The 20,962-nt window shown below is 46.7% G+C and overlaps 1 protein-coding gene across 2 annotated transcripts in view; it reads left to right on the plus strand.

Moving 5' to 3' along the window:
* Window positions 1-20,962, plus strand: part of GOLM2 (golgi membrane protein 2) — a 77,028-nt gene that overhangs the window by 1,112 nt on the left and 54,954 nt on the right. The gene's annotated exons all lie outside the window — the stretch shown is intronic.

The following is a 20,962-nucleotide window of genomic DNA, read 5'->3' on the forward strand; positions in this document are numbered from 1 at the left end:
CCTACCTACCCCACCTACCTACCCACCCACCCCTGTATACACCTACCTACCTACCCCACCTACCTACCCCTGTATACACCTACCCACCCACCCCTGTATACACCTACCTATATACATACCTACCGGGAGACGGAGGCCCAGAGGTGTGAGGGGGAGAGGGTGAGTACCGACCGACCTACCTACCTACCCACCTACCTACCCACCCCCACCTACCTACCCCACCTACCTACCCACCCACCCCTGTATACACCTACCTACCTACCCCACCTACCTACCCCTGTATACACCTACCCACCCACCCCTGTATACACCTACCTATATACATACCTACCGGGAGACGGAGGCCCAGAGGTGTGAGGGGGAGAGGGTGAGTACCGACCTACCTACCTACCCTACCCCTGTATACACCTACCCCACCTACCTATATACATACCTACCGAGAGACGGAGGCCCAGAGGTGTGAGGGGGAGAGGGTGAGTACCGACCTACCTACCTACCCACCCCACCTACCTACCCCCACCTACCTACCCCTGTATACACCTACCTACCTACCCACCTACCTACCTACCCACCCCTGTATACACCTACCTACCCCACCTACCTACCCCAGTATACACCCACCTACCTACCCCTGTATACACCTACCGAGAGACGGAGGCCCAGAGGTGTGGGGGGGAGAGGGTAAGTACCTACCTAACCTACCTATATACATACCTACCCCTATATACACCCACCTATATATACCTACCGGGAGACGGAGGCCCAGAGGTGGGAGAGGGTGAGTACACCTACCTACCCCTATATACCTACCTATATACATACCTACTCCTATATACACCCACCTATATACACCCACCTACCGAGAGACGAAGGCCCAGAGGTGTGAGGGTGAGTACACCTACCTACCTATATACATACCTACCCCTATATATACCTACCGGGAGACGGAGGCCCAGAGGTGGGAGAGGGTGAGTACACCTACCTACCCCACCTACCCCTATATACCTACCTATATACATACCTACCCCTATATACACCCACCTATACCTATATATACCCACCTACCGAGAGACGAAGGCCCAGAGGTGTGAGGGGGGAGAGGGTGAGTACACCTACCTATATACATACCTACCTACCCCTATACATAACTACCCACCCCTATATACCTACCTATATATACCCACCTACCGAGAGACGGAGGCCCAGAGGTGCGAGGGGGAGAGGGTGAGTATCTACCTACCTACCTATACCTACCAACCCACCTACCAGGAGACGGAGGCCCAGAGGTGAGAACCGACCTACATACCCCTCCCTATATACATACCTACCGGGAGGCCCAGAGGTGTGAGGGGGAGACGCAATAATAACCCCCGGCATTAGTATTGGTGTCAGTAATAATAACCCCCGGCATTAGTATTGGTGTCAGTAATAATAACCCCCGGTATTGGTGTCAGTAATAATAACCCCCGGTATTGGTGTCAGTAATAATAACCCACCGGTATTGGTGTCAGTAATAATAACCCACCGGTATTGGTGGCAGTAATAATAACCCACCGGTATTGGTGGCAGTAATAATAACCCACCGGTATTGGTGGCAGTAATAATAACCCACCGGTATTGGTGGCAGTAATAATAACCCCCGGTATTGGTGGCAGTAATAATAACCCCCCGGTATTGGTGGCAGTAATAATAACCCCCCGGTATTGGTGGCAGTAATAATAACCCCCCGGTATTGGTGGCAGTAATAATAACCCACCGGTATTGGTGGCAGTAATAATAACCCCCGGTATTGGTGGCAGTAATAATAACCCACCGGTATTGGTGGCAGTAATAATAACCCACCGGTATTGGTGGCAGTAATAATAACCCACCGGTATTGGTGGCAGTAATAATAACCCACCGGTATTGGTGTCCGTAATAATAACCCCCGGTATTGGTGTCCGTAATAATAACCCCCGGTATTGGTGTCCGTAATAATAACCCCCGGTATTGGTGTCCGTAATAATAACCCCCGGTATTGGTGTCCGTAATAATAACCCCCGGTATTGGTGTCCGTAATAATAACCCCCGGTATTGGTGTCCGTAATAATAACCCCCGGTATTGGTGTCCGTAATAATAACCCCCGGTATTGGTGTCCGTAATAATAACCCCCGGTATTGGTGTCCGTAATAATAACCCCCGGTATTGGTGTCCGTAATAATAACCCCCGGTATTGGTGGCAGTAATAATAACCCCCGGTATTGGTATTGGTGGCAGTAATAATAACCCCCCGGTATTGGTGGCAGTAATAATAACCCCCCGGTATTGGTGGCAGTAATAATAACCCCCGGTATTGGTGGCAGTAATAATAACCCCCGGTATTGGTGGCAGTAATAATAACCCCCGGTATTGGTGGCAGTAATAATAACCCCCGGTATTGGTGGCAGTAATAATAACCCCCCGGTATTGGTGGCAGTAATAATAACCCCCCGGTATTGGTGGCAGTAATAATAACCCCCCGGTATTGGTGGCAGTAATAATAACCCCCGGTATTGGTGGCAGTAATAATAACCCCCCGGTATTGGTGGCAGTAATAATAACCCCCCGGTATTGGTGGCAGTAATAATAACCCCCGGTATTGGTGGTAGTAATAATAACCCCCCGGTATTGGTGGCAGTAATAATAACCCCCCGGTATTGGTGGTAGTAATAATAACCCCCGGTATTGGTGGCAGTAATAATAACCCCCCGGTATTGGTGGCAGTAATAATAACCCCCCGGTATTGGTGGCAGTAATAATAACCCCCCGGTATTGGTGGCAGTAATAATAACCCCCCGGTATTGGTGGCAGTAATAATAACCCACCGGTATTGGTGGCAGTAATAATAACCCCCGGTATTGGTGGCAGTAATAATAACCCACCGGTATTGGTGGCAGTAATAATAACCCACCGGTATTGGTGGCAGTAATAATAACCCACCGGTATTGGTGGCAGTAATAATAACCCACCGGTATTGGTGGCAGTAATAATAACCCACCGGTATTGGTGTCCGTAATAATAACCCCCGGTATTGGTGTCCGTAATAATAACCCCCGGTATTGGTGTCCGTAATAATAACCCCCGGTATTGGTGTCCGTAATAATAACCCCCGGTATTGGTGTCCGTAATAATAACCCCCGGTATTGGTGTCCGTAATAATAACCCCCGGTATTGGTGGCAGTAATAATAACCCCCGGTATTGGTATTGGTGGCAGTAATAATAACCCCCGGTATTGGTATTGGTGGCAGTAATAATAACCCCCCGGTATTGGTGGCAGTAATAATAACCCCCGGTATTGGTGGCAGTAATAATAACCCCCGGTATTGGTGGCAGTAATAATAACCCCCGGTATTGGTGGCAGTAATAATAACCCCCCGGTATTGGTGGCAGTAATAATAACCCCCCGGTATTGGTGGCAGTAATAATAACCCCCCGGTATTGGTGGCAGTAATAATAACCCCCCGGTATTGGTGGCAGTAATAATAACCCCCCGGTATTGGTGGCAGTAATAATAACCCCCGGTATTGGTGGCAGTAATAATAACCCCCCGGTATTGGTGGTAGTAATAATAACCCCCCGGTATTGGTGGCAGTAATAATAACCCCCCGGTATTGGTGGTAGTAATAATAACCCCCGGTATTGGTGGCAGTAATAATAACCCCCCGGTATTGGTGGTAGTAATAATAACCCCCGGTATTGGTGGCAGTGATAATAACCCCCGGTATTGGTGGCAGTGGACGTTCAGCCAGGTCTGGTGTATATACATTGTTGGTCTGATCTATAGGACTTCTATTCTAGTCTGTATGTCTCAGGCTGTGTATTGGAGATCAGGAAGCAGAGCTTAGGAGCAAATCAGCATCAGTGCTGAACACATGACCGGTCCACAACAATCTCACAAGCCGTGTATTGTGATAAGCCCGCTACATACTAGCAGATGCGGCAGCCATAGGGATTCGTTCCCCATCACACACACTATACATACAGATCCACACACCAAGAACCCCAACTCCCATATTTATTGTCCCTTTTAACCACTTGGGGACCCCCACCCAGCCCCCGCTGTGATTGTACACACCAGGAGTCTTTCAGCAAGTCCCGGCCAATGATTCGCAGCCGGGGCTTGCTGATCGGCTCTGTCCAATCACAGTCCAGAGCTCTGTACAGAGGGGAATCTCCTGTCAGTGAGGGACCAGTTAGCAAAATCAACACACATTATGCATTTAACCCTTTGATCGCCCCTAGATGTTAACCCCTTCCCACCAAGTGTCATTAGTACAGTGACAGTGCATGTTATTATCACTGATTACTGTATTAGTGTCACTGGTGATGTTAGTGTCAGATTGGCTGCCGCACAATCGCAGTTCTATTATAAGTCGCTGATCGCCGCCATTAGTAGTATTAAAAAAATATAAAATCCAGTATACGGGGGGGGGGGGGGGGGGGGTGTGTCATGATTTGCTCCCCTGCAGATTGTGTAAGTTTGCCAACTTACAAAGAAATGAAGGGTCTATAATTTTTATCATAGGTGTATATTATATGATAGAGACAGAATATCAACCAAAAATCCAGAAAAAACACACAATACAAATGTTATAAATGGAGTAGAATAAGTATTTGATCCCCCAAGCAAAACACGACATAGTACTTGGTAGAGAAACCCTTGTTGGCCACCACAGAGGTCAGAAGTTTCTTGTAGTTGGTGATCAGGTTTGCACACATCTCAGGAGGGATTTTGGTCCACTCTTCTTTACAGATCTTCTCTAAATCCTTAAGGTTTCTTGGCTGTCTCTTGGCAACCCTAAGTTTCGGCTCCCTCCATACATTTTCTGTAGGATTAAGGTCTGGAGACTGGCTAGGCCACTCCATGACCTTAATGTGCTTCTTGAGCCTCTCCTCTGTTGCCTTGGCGGTATGTTTTGGGTCATTGTTATGCTGGAAGACCCATCCATGACCCATCTTCAGTGTTCTGGCTCAGGGAAGAAGGTTCTCATCCAAGATTTTACAATACAATGTGGTAAAGTCGGCCTGTACCTTTAGCAGAGAAACAGCCCCAAAGCATCATCTTTCCACCTCCGTGCTTGACTGTAGGGATGGTGTTCTTAGGGTCATAGTCACCATTTGTCCTCTAAACACGGCAAGTCAAGTTAATGCCAAAGAGCTTAATTTTGGTCTCATCTGACCACAGAACTTTCTCCCAATCCTTCTCTAAATCATTTAGATGTTCATTGGCAAACGTCAGACAGACCTCTACATGTGCCTTCTTGAGGAGGGGGACTTTGCGGGTGCTGCTGGATTTCAATCCATGGCGGAGTATTGTGTTACCAATGGTTTGTTTGGTGACTGTGGTCCCAACTGCCTTGAGATCATTCACAAGCTCCTCCCGTGTAGTTCTGGGCTGATCCCTCACTTTTCTCATGACCATCCTCACCCCATGAGGCGAAATCTTACATGGAGCTCCAGACTGAGGGTGATTGATGGTTATTTTGTATTTCTTCCATTTATGAATAATCACTCCAACAGTTGTCTCCTTCTCACCAAGCTTCTTGCTGATGGTCTTGTAGACCATTCCAGCCTTGTGCAGGTCTACAATCTTCTCCCTGACGTCCTCTGACAGCTCTTTGGTCTTCCCCATGATGGTGAGGTTTGAATGGAAGAAAGAGATTCTGTGGACAGGTGTCTTATCCACATAACGAGTTGTCGTTAGGAGAACCTTCTTACATTGACAGGACTAATCTGTGGACCACATGAGCACCTCCTGTAGCCAGTCTGTGGGGGGCAGAATTAGTGTTGGTTGCATAGTTGGTGAGGTTCAAAAGACCCAAGTCCAACCTGTGTGTGCGATTTTATGTTAATGGTTGCTTCAAGATCAAATTCTTATTTTACTCACTGAACTGCAACTATATTTATAACATTTGTATCGTTTTTTTTCTGGATTTTTGGTTGATATTCTGTCTCTATGATAAGAAATGATAGACCCTTCATTTCTTTGTAAGTGGGCAAAACTTACACAATCTGTAGGGGATCAGATAATTATTTTCCCCCACTGTATGTCCCATAGTTTGTAGGAGCTATAACTGTCACGCAAACCAATCGGGTTTATTGGGATTTTTTAAATAAAATATGTAGCAGCATTTTGGCCTAATTTTATGGGAACATTTGATCCCTTTTTTTTTTTTTTTTTTTTAATTGGAAAGTAAAAAAATTAGTTTTCGGTGTGGTGTTTTTTTTTTTTTATTTTTTTTTTTTAATTTTAATTTTTTTCTTCTTGTTTATATCGCAAAAAAACAAAACGCAGCGTTGATCAAATACCACCAAAAGAAACAAAAGAATGCTTTTTGTGTGGGGGGAAAAAAAAAAAAGTATAAATCTAATTTGGGTACAGTGTTGCATGACTGCGCAATTGTCAGGTAAAGTAGCGCAGTGCTGAACAGCGCAAAAAAAAAAAAAAAAAAAAAAAAAAAAAAAAAAAAAGGCCTGGTAGCCTCAGCTATATCCACTTCAAGACCGCCCACAGTATATTTACATCATTACTTTGATGTTTAAATACCGCTGTTACGGCAGCAGCCAGCTGCCATAACCCTGGTATTTTCTTGTACTGCGGGCGATTCTGCGTCTAATAAAAGTGGTTCTGGCGGCGGAATCGCATCAGGTACTTTTTTTATAGGTGACGGGAGAGGAGCCCCCCCCCTCCCCCCCCCGGCCACTTCTCCCAGTCGTCTCCGGGCTTACCGGACCTGCCGGTTAGCCAGGAGCCAATCCGATCCTTTCTGTGGATGGGCAGGAAGCCGAGTGAGGGCAAGATGGGCCTCCGCTCGGCTCTATGGCCTTGGAGGTACGGAGCCACGTCTGACATCACTTCCGCCTTCTGGCCTTAAAGGGATGATTTTTTTTTTTTTTTATTTTCATCTCTTAAGGTAAAAATTACCCATTTATTTATTTTTTGTGCTTTTAAGTGTAAAAGAGAGATCTCAGGTCTTTTTTGACCCCCAGATCCCACAATAAAGAGGCCCAGTCATGCGTATTTCTATTACAAGGAATGTTTACATTTCTTGTAATAGGAAAAAAAGTGATCAAAAAAATAAAAAGTTAAATAAAGTTAAAAAAAAAAAAAAAAGGTAAAGTGCCCTGCCCCTCCGAACACATATGTAGGTAGTGCCCACATATGTAAACGGTGTTCAAACCACATATGTGAGGTATCGCCGCGATCATTAGAGCAAAATTCTAATTTTATTCCAATACAGTGGTGTGTGTGTTTTTTTTTTTTTTTTTAAAATTGAGTTCGTAAGACCGCTGCGCAAATACGGTGTGACATAATATATTGCAACGATCGCCATTTTATTCTCTAGGGTCTCTGCTAAATATATATATATTCTATTTTTATTTTTTTTTAAATTTATTTCAGGTACTTATATAGCACCGTCAATTTACGCAGCGCTTTACATATATATTATACATTCACATCATTCCCTATACCCTCAAGGAGCTTACAATCTAAGGTCCCTAACTCACATTCATACCTATACTAGGGACAATTTAGACAGGATCCAATTAACCTACCAGCATGTCTTTGGAGTGTGGGAGGAAACCGGAGTACCCGGAGGAAACCCCCACAGACACAGGGAGAACATGCAAACTCCAGGCAGGTAGTGTCATGGTCGGGATTTGAACCAGCGACCCTTCTTACTGCTAGGCGAGAGTGCTACCCACTACACCACTCTTCTATATCTATCTCTCACAAAAGTGAGTACACCCCTCACATTTATCTTTTCTTCTATCTTTTCATGTGACAACACTGAAGAAATGACACTTGTCTACAATGTAAAGTAGTGAGTGTACAGCTTGTATAACAGTGTAAATTTGCTGTCCCCTCAAAATAACTCAACACACAGCCATTAATGTCTAAACCGCTGGCAACAAAAGTCAGTACACCCCTAAGTGAAAATGTGTATGACCGTTGGAGGCCTGGGCGTGACATTATGACATCATGTCCGGGCCGCAGGCTTTCCAGCCTGGAGGAGAGATGTGGAGATCTTATTGACCCCTCATCTCTCCATAAAGAGGACCTGTCACGAATGATTCCTATTACAAGGGATGTTTACATTCCTTGTAATAGGAATAAAAGTGATCCAGAAAAAAGATTAAAAAAATATTATAAGAGAAAGTAAAAATAATAAAAAAAAAAAAAGTAAAACGCCCCTGTCCCCAGTAGATCGCACTCAGAAGCGAGTGCACACGTTAGTCCCACCCACCTATGTAAACGCCGTTCAAACTACACATGTGAGGTATCGCCGCGTGCGTTAGAGCGCAAGCAACAATTCTAGCTCTAGACCTCCTCTGTAACTCTAAACAGGTAACCTGTAAAAAATTTTAAAGCGTCGCCTATGGAGATTTTTGTGTACTGAAGTTTGGCGTCATTCCATGAGTGTGCGCAATTTTAAAGCGTGACATGTTGGGTATCATCTTTCACATTATACAAAAAAAATTGGGCTAAATTTACTTTTTTTTTTTTTTTTTTTTTAAATCATGAAACAGTCCCCCCCCCCCCCCCCCAAAAAAAAAAAAACGCGTAAAATTTGTTGCGCAAATACCATGTGAGATAAAAAGTTGCAATGACCGCCATTTTATTCCCTAGGCCAGTGATGGCGAAACCTTGGCACCCCAGATGTTTTGGAACTACATTTCCCATGATGCTCAGGCACTTTGCAATATAGTTGAGCATCATGGGGAAATGTAGTTCCAAAACATCTGGGGTGCCAAGGTTTCGCCATCACTTCCCTAAGGTGTCTGATATATATATATATATATATATATATATATATATATATATATATATATATATATATATATATATATATATAATGTTTGGAGGTTCTGAGTAATTTTCTAGCAAAAAAAAAAGATGATTTTTACATGTAGGAGAGGAGTGCCAGAATAGGCCCGGTATGGATTTCATCTCCAAATACGGAAAGGTTTCTTCACAGTAAGAGCTGTGAAAATGTGGAATAGACTCCCTCCAGAGGTGGTTCTGGCCGGCTCAGTAGATTGCTTTAGGAAAGGCCTGGATACTTTCCTAAATGTACAGAATATAACTGGGTACTGACATTTTATAGGTAAAGTTGATCCAGGGAAAATCCGATTACCTCTCGGGGGGATCAGGAAGGATTTTTTTCTTCTGCTGGAGCAAATAGGAGAATGCTTTGCTGGGGGATTTTTCACCTTCCTCTGATCAACTGTGGGTATAGGATTGTGTATATGGGATTGTATTTTTATCTTTTTTGGTTTAACTTAGGGTTGTCCCGATACCACTTTTTTAGGACTGAGTACAAGTACCGATACTTTTTTTCAAGTACTCGCCGATACCGATTACCGATACTTTTTTTTAATGTCATGTGACAGTGTTTTTTTTTTTATTTTTATTTTTTTTTAGGGGGGGGGAGTGAACGGTGTGTGTGTGGGGTTTTTTTTTTTTTCATTTACATTTATTATTTTTTACAATTTAATTTTTTTTTATTCTTTATTGCACTGTGTGTGTGTGTGTGTGTGTGTGTGTGTGTGTTTTTTTTTTTTTTTTTTTTTTTTTTTTTTTTTAATCAGCCCTGTTGGGGGGCTTTGGTGAGATATCAGGGGTCTTAACAGACCTCTGATATCTCCCCCTTGAGACAGAGAAAGAGACAGAGGATAGAGATTCCCCAGTCCCTTTCTCTGCAGCCTCAGCTGCACTGAGAATGAATGGAGAGAAGACAGCGGCTCCTCTCCATTCATAAACTGACACATTGTAATCACAGGTGATTACAATGTTTCAGTTATGTGAATAGACAGAGTCAGCTGACTCTATCCATTCACACAGCGGAGAGACAGCAGAACGGAGGGGACAGTGGAAAGCCGGAACGGATGGGGACAGCGGAGGGGGACAGAGCAAAGAAGGAGGACAGCGGAGGGGGACAGAGGAACGGAGGGGGACAGAGCAAAGAAGGACAGCGGAGGGGGACAGAGGAACGGAGGGGAACAGAGCAAAGAAGGAGGACAGCGGAGGGGGTCAGAGGAACGGAGGGGGACAAAGCAACGGAGCAGGACAGCGGAGGGGGACAGAGCAAAGGAGGACAGCGGAGGGGGACAGAGGAACGGAGGGGGACAAAGCAACGGAGCAGGACAGCGGAGGGGGACAGAGCAAAGAAGGAGGACAGCGGAGGGGGACAGAGGAACGGAGGGGGACAGAGCAAAGAAGGAGGACAGCGGAGGGGGTCAGAGGAACGGAGGGGGACAGAGCAAAGAAGGAGGACAGCGGAGGGGGACAGAGGAACGGAGGGGGACAGAGCAAAGAAGGAGGACAGCGGAGGGGGACAGAGGAACGGAGGGGGACAGAGCAAAGAAGGAGGACAGCGGAGGGGGACAGAGGAACGGAGGGGGACAAAGCAACGGAGCAGGACAGCGGAGGGGGACAGAGGAACGGAGGGGGACAGAGCAAAGGAGGAGGACAGCGGAGGGGGACAGAGGAACGGAGGGGGACAAAGCAACGGAGCAGGACAGCGGAGAGGGACAGAGGAACGGAGGGGGACAGAGCAAAGGAGGAGGACAGCGGAGGGGGTCAGAGGAACGGAGGGGGACAAAGCAACGGAGCAGGACAGCGGAGGGGGACAGAGGAACGGAGGGGGACAGAGCAAAGAAGGAGGACAGCGGAGGGGGACAGGAACGGAGGGGGACAGAGCAAAGAAGGAGGACAGCGGAGGGGGACAGAGGAACGGAGGGGGACAGAGCAAAGAAGGAGGACAGCGGAGGGGGACAGAGGAACGGAGGGGGACAGAGCAAAGAAGGAGGACAGCGGAGGGGGACTAAGGGGGATGAGGTGACAGTCAGCGGTAATCGTGTGTGGGGGAGTTACAAGCTCCGATCACCGCTGTATGTCACTAAAGCAGCTGAAAGCCGCGGGGGGAGAATCTTGTAACTCCCCCACGCGCCGATCACTGCTGACTATCAAGGTATCGGGGGAAGCATCGGGAGCATTTGCCCGAGTACAAGTACTTGGGCAAATGCTTGGTATCGGTGCCGATACTAGTATCGGTATCGGGACAACCCTAGTTTAACTAGATGGACTTGTGTTGTTGTTGTGTGTGTGTGTGGGGTTTTTTTTTTTTTTTTCAACCTGACTAACTATGTATGTCAGTGTGTGTTGCATTTATCATTATTATTAATAATATAAAAAATATTTTTTAAACTTTTATATATATATATACACACACACAATTTAGATTTTTTTTTATCTAATGCACCCACTTAGTTTTTCTTTTACTGCTCCGGCTCCCCAGGGGACAAAGTCCATTCTATATTGCGCAGAAATGTATTCTTTCGGATGTGTAAACTTTACCTATACAACGGGGTTGATTTATGAAAGGCAAATACACTGTTTATTCGCACCCATTTTCCCCAGAGATTAGTAAATATGAAGCTCTGCTGATTTCCGTCATCCAATCATGTGCAAAATGATTTTTTTTTTTTTTTTTTCTCCTCCTTGCATGTGATTGGGATTCTATAGAAAGTGAACCTTTTACCACCTTGACATTTACTAAGAAAAAGTAGCAAAACTGCTCAGTCTATTTGCTTTTTGTAAATCCATTCCTATATATAGGTAAGTTTACACATCGGAATGAATACATTCCTGACTAACCAGTTTAGCTCCGGAAGATTTAAACCCCACCCCCCCCTCCCCCCCTCCTAACTAAGCCATTTTTTGTGATCTGTCACTGCGTTACTTTAACTGACAATTGCACGGTCTTGCAATGCTGTACCCAAAGAAAATTTTATCATTCTGTTTTTTTTTTTGTTTTTTTTACTTTTCCCCACAAATAGAGCATTCTTTTGGTGGTATTTGATCACCTCTGCATTTTTAAAAAATTATTATTATTATTTTTTTTTTTTGTGCTATAAACGAGACAATTTTGCTAGGAAAAAACAATATTTTTTACTTTTTGCTATAATGCACATCTAATAAAAAAAAATAAAAAAGGAGAAAAATCTAATTTCTTCATCAATTTAGGCCAATATGTATTCTGCTACATGTTTTTGGTAAAAAAAAAAAATTCCAATAAGTATATTGATTGGTTTGCGCAAAAGTTATCACGTCTACAAACTATGGGATATTTTTATGGCGTTTTTATTTTTACTAGTAATGGCGGCAATCAGCGATTTAATTTTTCTCGGGACTGCGACACTGCGGTGGACAATGCCCTTTTGCACCTCCCCCTTTCTTCATGCGTTCAATACTTTTTTATTTCTGTGTCATTCATGTTACACTTTTTTTTTTTTTTTTTTTGGGGGGGGGGGGGAACCAGTGTCGCCAATACAGTGATTATAAACATGTGCCCTGTCGCTGTACTAATGACACTGGCAGGGGAGGGGTTAACATCGGTCGATCAAAGTGTTCCTTGGGAGTGTTTGCAAACTGTTAGGGGAGGTGCTTTGAGTGGGGGGAAGACAGAGATCCGTGTTTCTGCTTGGCAGGAGCACAAGATCTCCATCTTCCCCTCTGACAGAACGTCAGTCTGCCTTGTATACACAGGCAGGCCACCGTTCTGCCTCTCTCGGGAGAGAACGCCAGGTGCGGGCGAACATCGGCTCCGCCGGACCCGCTGATTGGCTCCCATTGCGTCCTATCGGAGCGGGTCTCCGGGGGCGCATGCCCCAGACCCGTAAGAAGCCGCAACGTACAGGTATGTTTCTCTCGGCCGCCCTGCCGCAGTAAATGTGTGGTGGGTGGTCCGGAACTGGCTAATCTAAAATGGACTTCGTCTCCTGGAGAACTAGATAAGTAAAAAAGAAAAGTTGCTCACTTGGCACAACAGCCATTCATAAAATGTCTTTTTTATTCTTTTTTTTCTTTCCTTCTCTAAGGAATACAAGGCAGTCTCTGACTGGTTGAGGTGAAGAGGAGTTGCTGTGGCTTGGTGATCGTCAGCTTGTCCAATCAGAGAATGCCTTGCATTCATTGGTAAAAAAAAAAATAAAAAAAAGTGTCAAGCGAGCGCCCCCCTGTGGTCAGCACAGGACCTGGAAGCTTGCAGCTATCGCCGGCTACTCCAGTGATTGTCGGCTCTCCCAGGGGCCCCTCAGGTATGAGATATACAGACTTACATTGTGCCAAGCTGGGCCAGTAGAACTATAGAATACACGTCATACCTGGAGGTCAGATTTGGGCTTTTACTGACTGAAGCAGCTTCTAGGGCTTGTTTACAATTGCGTCAAGGACTGCTTCTCCTCTGAAATGCAATCCATTCTCAGATCGCTTTTCAGAGGTGTTTGACAGGTAGGTGAGGATGTGATCTGTGGCTTCCTTCCCCCAAATGCTGCACCATAGCAGCGCAATCTCATTCACTTTAATGGGTTGTGTTCGGCGAGTGGTTTTGCTTGCTGAACGCAATGTGGTATAAATTCTGCCCCAGCTGTGAAGCAAAGAAAGATGTTATACCTGCCTGCTGTGTGCAAAGATATTGTACAGGAAGGTCCCTTACCTCCTCTCCTGGCAGTCTTCAAGTGGCACCGTCTGCTCCTCCCTCCTCCAGGTGCGGCCTCAGCAAGCCGGGTGCTCAGGAGGCAGCCAAGCTATGTGCATCCATAGACCCACGTTGCGCCAGTATGCCACGCTCCCCCACTCCCTCCTCACAGGAGTTTGACTGACAGCAGCAGGAGCCAATGGAGTGTCTTCTGTGAAAGGAGGAAGGGAATGGAGAGGAGGTGACAGGAGTCAGGCAAGTGTTTAGGGATGCGGGTGGGTAGAACATGTAGTGGGGCATTTTTTACTTTAATACAATGTATTGGGGTAAAAAAAAAAAAACTTGTGTCTTTAGAACCACTTTTTTAACTGGTTCCCGCCCAGCCTATTGTAAAATGACAGCTGGGCGGGACCTCGCTTGCCCTGAGAGGACGTCAGTCTTGCCCCCCGGTCGGTGCCGCCTCACCAGTGCCCCCCCGGTCGGTGCCGCCTCACCAGTGCCCCCCCGGTCGGTGCCGCCTCACCAGTGCCCCCCCCGGTCGGTGCCGCCTCACCAGTGCCCCCCCCCCCCCCGGTCGGTGCCGCCTCACCAGTGCCCCCCCCCCCCCGGTCGGTGCCGCCTCACCAGTGCCCCCCCCCCCCCGGTCGGTGCCGCCTCACCAGTGCCCCCCCCCCCCGGTCGGTGCCGCCTCACCAGTGCCCCCCCCCCCGGTCGGTGCCGCCTCACCAGTGCCCCCCCCGGTCGGTGCCGCCTCACCAGTGCCCCCCCCCGGTCGGTGCCGCCTCACCAGTGCCGTTCGGTTCGATGCTATCTGGTCGGTGCTGCCTCACCAGTGCCCCCGGTCGGTGCTGCCTCACCAGTGCCCCCCCGGCCGATGCTATCCATTCAGTGCAGTTCGGTCTATGCTATCCGGTCGGTGCCACCTCACCAGTGCCGTCCGGTCAGTGCCGCTCCCACAGGCTGGCCGAGACCTCGCTTGCCCTGAGAGGACGTCAGTCTTGCCCCCCCCCCCCCCCAGTCACTGCCGCCTCACCAGTGCCGTTCGGTTGATGCTGACGCCTCTACCAGTGCCCCCCAGTTGGTGCCGCCTCACCAGTGCCCCCAGGTCGATGCTATCCAGTCAGTGCCGTTCGGTCTATGCTAGCTGGTCGGTGCCGCCTCACCAGTGCCGTCCAGTTGGTGCCGCTTTCTTAGTGCAGCCTCACCAGTCCATACCCCCCCCCGGTCAGTGCTGCCCCGTCAGTGCCACCTCAACAGTCCCGAAGCAAATTACTTATTTGCGATATTTTTTTAACATAAACTTTTTTTGTTTAGAAAAAGATAAAAAAAAAAACAATGTCAGCCTCAAAAAATGATAAAGGTTTCATATTGGTGCAGTGTTGAATGACCGCGCAATTTGTTGTTCAAAATGTGACAACGCTGAAAATTGGCCTGGGCAGGAAGGGGGGTATAAGTGTCCAGTATTGGGGTTGTTAAGGAGGAGCGGATGGGGGGGGGGGGGGATTGGCACAGCTGCATTTTTTTTTTTTTTTTTTACCCCCCCAAAACAGAGGAGTCCGTGCATCGTTATTCCTTCGCTTTGATTAGCTAAGAGGGAGATTCTGCTTCCTGGGAAGGGAGTGGATTAATGAGAATCCCTATTTGGCGTATTTGATGCGGTGATCTCTGGGCCGGTATTATCGGTTCCCGCACATTGCCGGGCGCCCTACTTTACATAAGATAATAGCTTCAGTGCTTGTCGGGATGGTGATAAATGGGTCAGATACTTTCATACATACGGCTCAGGCTTGGCAGAGGCAGATTCTGGGTTCAGTTTAATTGTTCCTGTGGAGTGGAGTTAATTTTCGGTGAGCCGTGCGTTTTTCTCCCAGTATACAGCATTGTGTGACTCTGACAGTCTGCGTTTCATCTCTTTGACCCAGATGAGTATGTGAATCCATCACAACTAAAACATCACGTATTTATCATCTCATGTCGTATTCTTCATTCTGGTTCTTCAGTTTGTAGTCCTGAAGGTGCTCCATTCTGTTCACGTGACTCTGACTATAGAAGGGGGGGGGGGGGGGGGACAGGAGTGTTGAGGCACATTCTCATTATTCTTGACATGATGGATGGAGTACCACCCGCTATGCATAGAGCATCAAGGGAAGATGATAGATTCCTTAGGACGTAACACGTCGGGAGGAGCCTGTGCATGCCAATACATTAGTCCATCCATCAACACTGCCGTGATTTGCCACCTCCACGTTAGGTGCTGACACAGGAGCGGGTGAGAGATGCAAGGCAGGGGGTTTAAATTAAACCTCTCTGTCTTCATTATATACCTTACTTTAACCGCTTGCTTACCGGACAATTATACCGCCTTCCTGCCCAGGCCAATTTTCAGCTGTCACACTTTAAATGACAATTGCGCGGTCATGCTACACTGTAACCATATGACATTTTATCATCCTTTTTTTTTTTTTTTTTTTTTCACACAAATAGAGCTTTTTTTTTTTTTTTTTTGCTAAAGAAACCCAAAAAAACGAAAGTTTTGAAAAAATAAAAACCTTTTTCATAGTTTGTTAAAATTAGCAAACTGGTAATTTTTCGGCGGCACTGATGGGCGGGCACTGATGGGCAGGCACTGATGATTGGGCACTGATGGGCAGGCACTGATGATTGGGCTCTGATGGGCAGGCACTGATGATTGGGCTCTGATGGGCAGGCACTGATGATTGGGCTCTGATGGGCAGGCACTGATGATTGGGCTCTGATGGGCAGGCACTGATGATTGGGCTCTGATGGGCAGGCACTGATGATTGGGCTCTGATGGGCAGGCACTGATGATTGGGCTCTGATGGGCAGGCACTGATGATTGGGCTCTGATGGGCGGGCACTGATGATTGGGCTCTGCTGGGCGGGCACTGATGATTGGGCTCTGCTGGGCAGGCACTGTGGAGGGGGAGCTCTGCTGGGCAGGCACTGGTTTGCAAAGATTAGCTGCACTGATGGATACTGTGTGTGAAGAGATGTCCTTGTAACAGAAGCTGGTTTGCCTGACAGCTGATCACTTGATAAAGGGCCGTGATTGGATTGGCCCTTTACCCTGTTCTGTGATGAGCCATGTCCGAAGGACAACGATCAGTGTGTTTAACCACTTGCGGACTGCCCACAATGTACTGTGGATGGGCGGCCTGCACAGGCAAAGTGATGTACCCGTGCGTCGCTACCTGTTTCCGAGTTTAGGGCATGCGCATAGCCCTCCCCGATGGCACCCGCTGGGATTGTTGTGTTGGCAAGTCCCGGCCAATGTTTCATGGCTGGGACCTGCTGATCGGCTGTGTCCAATCACAGCCCAGAGCTCTGTGTTGACCTCTGTACAGAGGAAGTGATCTCTGTTTTTCATCCTTGCAAAGCAGAGATGAGAAACTTTGAGATCTAGTAGTAAAAAGCAGCACACGTTACACATAGTTGGGCAGATGTTTTAAAGGGGTTGTAAATGTAAATAATATAAAAGAAATAACAAACCATGTCTATACTTGTCTACTCTGGGCAATGGAATCGCACATAGCGAACGGGAACCTCCACTTTTCGGGTCCTCTGCTGGCTCTCCTGGCCCCTCCTCTCGTCTCAGTGCCCCCATGAGTAGCCAATTCCCATTGGGGGCACTCGTGCGTGTGTCCAAGTCCCTCTGCTGCGTCCATTGTCCATCGTTTAGCAAATAATGAACGCAGTGGTGATCAAACACCACCACAATGAAACTCTATTTGTGTGCAAAAAAAAGATATAAATTTAATTTGGGTACAGTGCTGCATAGCAAGAAATGGTCTGGTCATGAGGGGGGGGGGGGTAAAAGCTTCCGGAGCTGACGTGGCTAAACACAGTGGTGTCATCATTTTGGGTTTCTGTGCTTCTCTATGCAATGCAGGCAGACCATGGCTGGTGGGGCCAGCAGGATGGTTTCCTGCAAACATCACAACAGCCCTGTCTCAGTACGCCTCTCAGGAGCCCCCCCAACCCTCCTGTTGGGAGCAGTGGGCTGGCTCTTGGGAGGAGCTATGCAAATATGGACATACATTGATGGGTGGGTGATAGTCTGGAGCAGGCTTTCACTACATTTTTTGCCCCAGAGGAACCCTCTTTTTAGCTGGAGGCCCGCTAATTGCATATCCCTGCTATAGCAGAATCACGGCCGGGCGGTTGTCATGGACGTTGTGACAACCTTCAGAGAGGGCCACACGTTCGCGGCCAAGGGGGCGAGCGGCAGTCGGCGGTGTATGTCCCTCAGACACACCGCATCACCGATCTTGGTAAACGGCCTGTGATGTAGGCTCTTTACCATGTGATCAGCTGTGTCCAATCATAACTGATCACAGTGTAAATAGGAAGTGGCGGTTATCGGCATTCCTCTCCTCACGCTGACCGCGCATGAGTGGAGAAGAGCCAGTAAGAGGCTTTTCTCAGTGGGGACGTATGATGATCAGTGCAGCTCCATCAGTGATGCCCATTAGTGCCGCCTCATCAGCGCCCAACAGTGAAGGAGAAAAATTACTTATTAACAAAATTGTATAACGGAAACTAAAACTTTTTTTCTCCCCCAACATTTTTGGTCTTTTTTTTATTTGTGTATCAAGAAATAAAAACCCCAGTGGTGATTAAATACCACCAAAAGAAAGCTCTGTCTAAAAAAAAAAAAAAAAAAAAAAAATTATAGAAACGCCATTTGGGTACAGTGTTGTATGACCGCACACTTGTCATTCAAAGCTTAAAATTGGCCTGGGCAGGAAGAGGGTGAAAGTGCCCGGTAGGCAAGTGGTTAAGGACAGCTGAAGGAACTCCTCGCTACCCCTGGAGAAACCTTAGGGAACCATAGTTGAGAATGGCTGGTCTGGAGAATAGGATGTTCCTAGACGGGCTCTATTGGCATCCCCAGCCCTTCATGGAAGCGGTTTTCCCTGATGGCAGTGGCCTCTTTCAGCGGGATATTGCGCCACGCCACCCTACAAGAATGGTTTGAGATGTTGACTTGGCCTCCAAATACTCCAGATCTCAATCCAAATGAGCAAATGTGGGATGTGCCGGAATAACAAATCTGATCCACAGAGGCCCCACCTCACCTCTTACAGGACTTAACCACTTGCCGACCAGCCGCCATCATTATACTGCGGCAGGTCGGCACGATCCCACGAACCGTCGTAGCTGTACGTCGGTCCCTTTAAGCGGGATAGCAGGCGGGCCTGCTGCACAGTGGGGGTGCCAATGCTCGTGACCGGCGATCGCGGGCAAGAGAGGCAGAACAGGGACGTGTGTGTGTGTAAACGCACAAATCCCAGTTCTGAGAGGAGAGAGAGATCGTGAGTTCCTAGGAGCCGGCAACCACGATCTCTGATCTCCTATAGTAAGTCCCATCCCCCACACAGTTAGAACACACAGGCACAGGGAACGCAGTTAACCCCTTGATCGCGCCCCCTAGTGTTAACCCCCTTCCCTGCCAGTGACATTTACACAGTAATCAGCGCTTTTTTATAGCTCTGATCGATGTATAATGGTCAATCGACCCAAAAGTGTGTCCGCCATGTCGCAGTTTTGATAAAAATCGCAGATCGCCGCCATTACTAGTAGAAAAAAAAAAAAAGATAATCTAAATGCCATAAATTTATCGCATATTTTGTAGACGCTATAATTTTTGCACGAAACAATCAATACTCTTTTTGCGATTTTTACCAAAAATATGTAGAAGAATATACATCGGCCTAAACTGAGGAAAAAATTCACTTTTTTTTTTTTTTTTTTTTTTTTAAATGAGGACTATTTATTACAGGCATTTAGGGGTGGGTGGAATACTTGAGTGGCTTTACACTTAATTATAGCAGCATTTAGTGCTTTGCTAACCAGAAATATGGCAAATTTTAGTGTGAGGCCTCATTTACATGTGGTGCCCGGAGCTCTGCGGTCAGTACAGCCGAGAATTCCGGAGGCTGCTGAAAAGTATCTGCACTACATACCTGCCACAGTGGTGTGTATGTGTGCGGCGGTGTTTTTTTTTTTTTTTTTTTTTTTTTACAGATTCTCTTTAACCACCTCAATACCGGGCACTTTCGCCCCCCCCCTCCTTCCCAGCCCAATTTTCAGCTTTCAGCGCTCTCACACTTTCAATGACAATTGCGCGGTCATGCAATGCTGTACCCAAATTAAATTTGTATCATTTTGTTCACACAAATAGAGCTTTCTTTTGGTGGTATTTATTCACGACTCTGTTTTTTATTTTTTGCGATATAAGCGAAAAAAGAGCGGAAATTTTGGAAAAAAAAAAACAATATTTTCTTCTTTCTATTTTAAAACAAATCCAATAAAATCAAATTTTGTCATAAATTTAAGCCAAAACATATTCTGCTACATGTTTTTGGTAAAAAAAAAATCCCGTTAGGTGTATAATAATTGGTTCGTGTGATCACGGACACGTGCGCAAATGATCATGTACAGATAATCATTGGGACATGTTATTTTACTGGGACTTATGTGGGGGACATGTGTTTTTACTATGTGGGGACATGTGTTTTGGGGACGTGTTTTGGGGACATTGTGTGTTTACTTAGTGTTTGTTTTGTGTTTTTACATTGTGTGGGGTCACTAGACTGGTGATCAGTGAGTAAAAAGCTGTAAAAAACAGCTCATACTCACTGATCACCAGCCGCCTGCAGCGATCCGCTCTCCTCTCCTCAATGACAACTTCCGTGTGAGGAGAGCAGAGCAGATTGCCTAGCAACCGGCTCTGTGTTTACATCACATGACGGCTGTGATTCGACACGGCCGTCATGTGATCAGGAGGGCCAATCGCAGAGCCCTCCTGCCGATCGGAGATGCGCCGTGTCTGGGTGACACGAGCGCATCGGGATCGCGCCGCTGCGCGGGCGTGATCCCACTCCTTCTGAGGGACGTTCCTGAACGTCCACTCAGAAGGAGAGAGCGCCCACCCGGCCGTATATGTGCAGTGGCCGGGTGGGAAGTGGTTAAATGATATAATTATAGATGACAATTGTGGAAGGACTCATATTTAAAATGTCTCAATAGGGTGTGTGTGTAGTTTATATAGCAGTAAGGTGTTCGTCAGGTTATTGTTAACACTCATTTTTAAGCCGTACATAACACAGCGGTGTGAGACACATCCAGATCAAAGAGCCAGTAAATTAAATTATCGAAGTGTAACTGACCTGAATCTAAATCCAGAGATAAGTGACATTTTAATCCACTACCACTAGACTGGACTTTTAGGATTTAAAGTGTTCGTTACCCCTAAAATTATTATAATAGCACATGTGTCTATAAAGGCTCAACTTAAAGAGTATTCCCCCCCCCCCCCTGTGATCAACAGTGCATCCGGAAAGTATTCACAGTGCTTCACTTTTTCCACATTTTGTTATGTTACAGCCTCATTCCAAAATGAATTAAATTCATTATTTTCCTCAAAATTCTACA

Source organism: Aquarana catesbeiana, linkage group LG03 (genome assembly GCF_042186555.1).
Source record: "Aquarana catesbeiana isolate 2022-GZ linkage group LG03, ASM4218655v1, whole genome shotgun sequence".
Classification (NCBI taxonomy): Eukaryota; Metazoa; Chordata; class Amphibia; order Anura; family Ranidae; genus Aquarana; species Aquarana catesbeiana.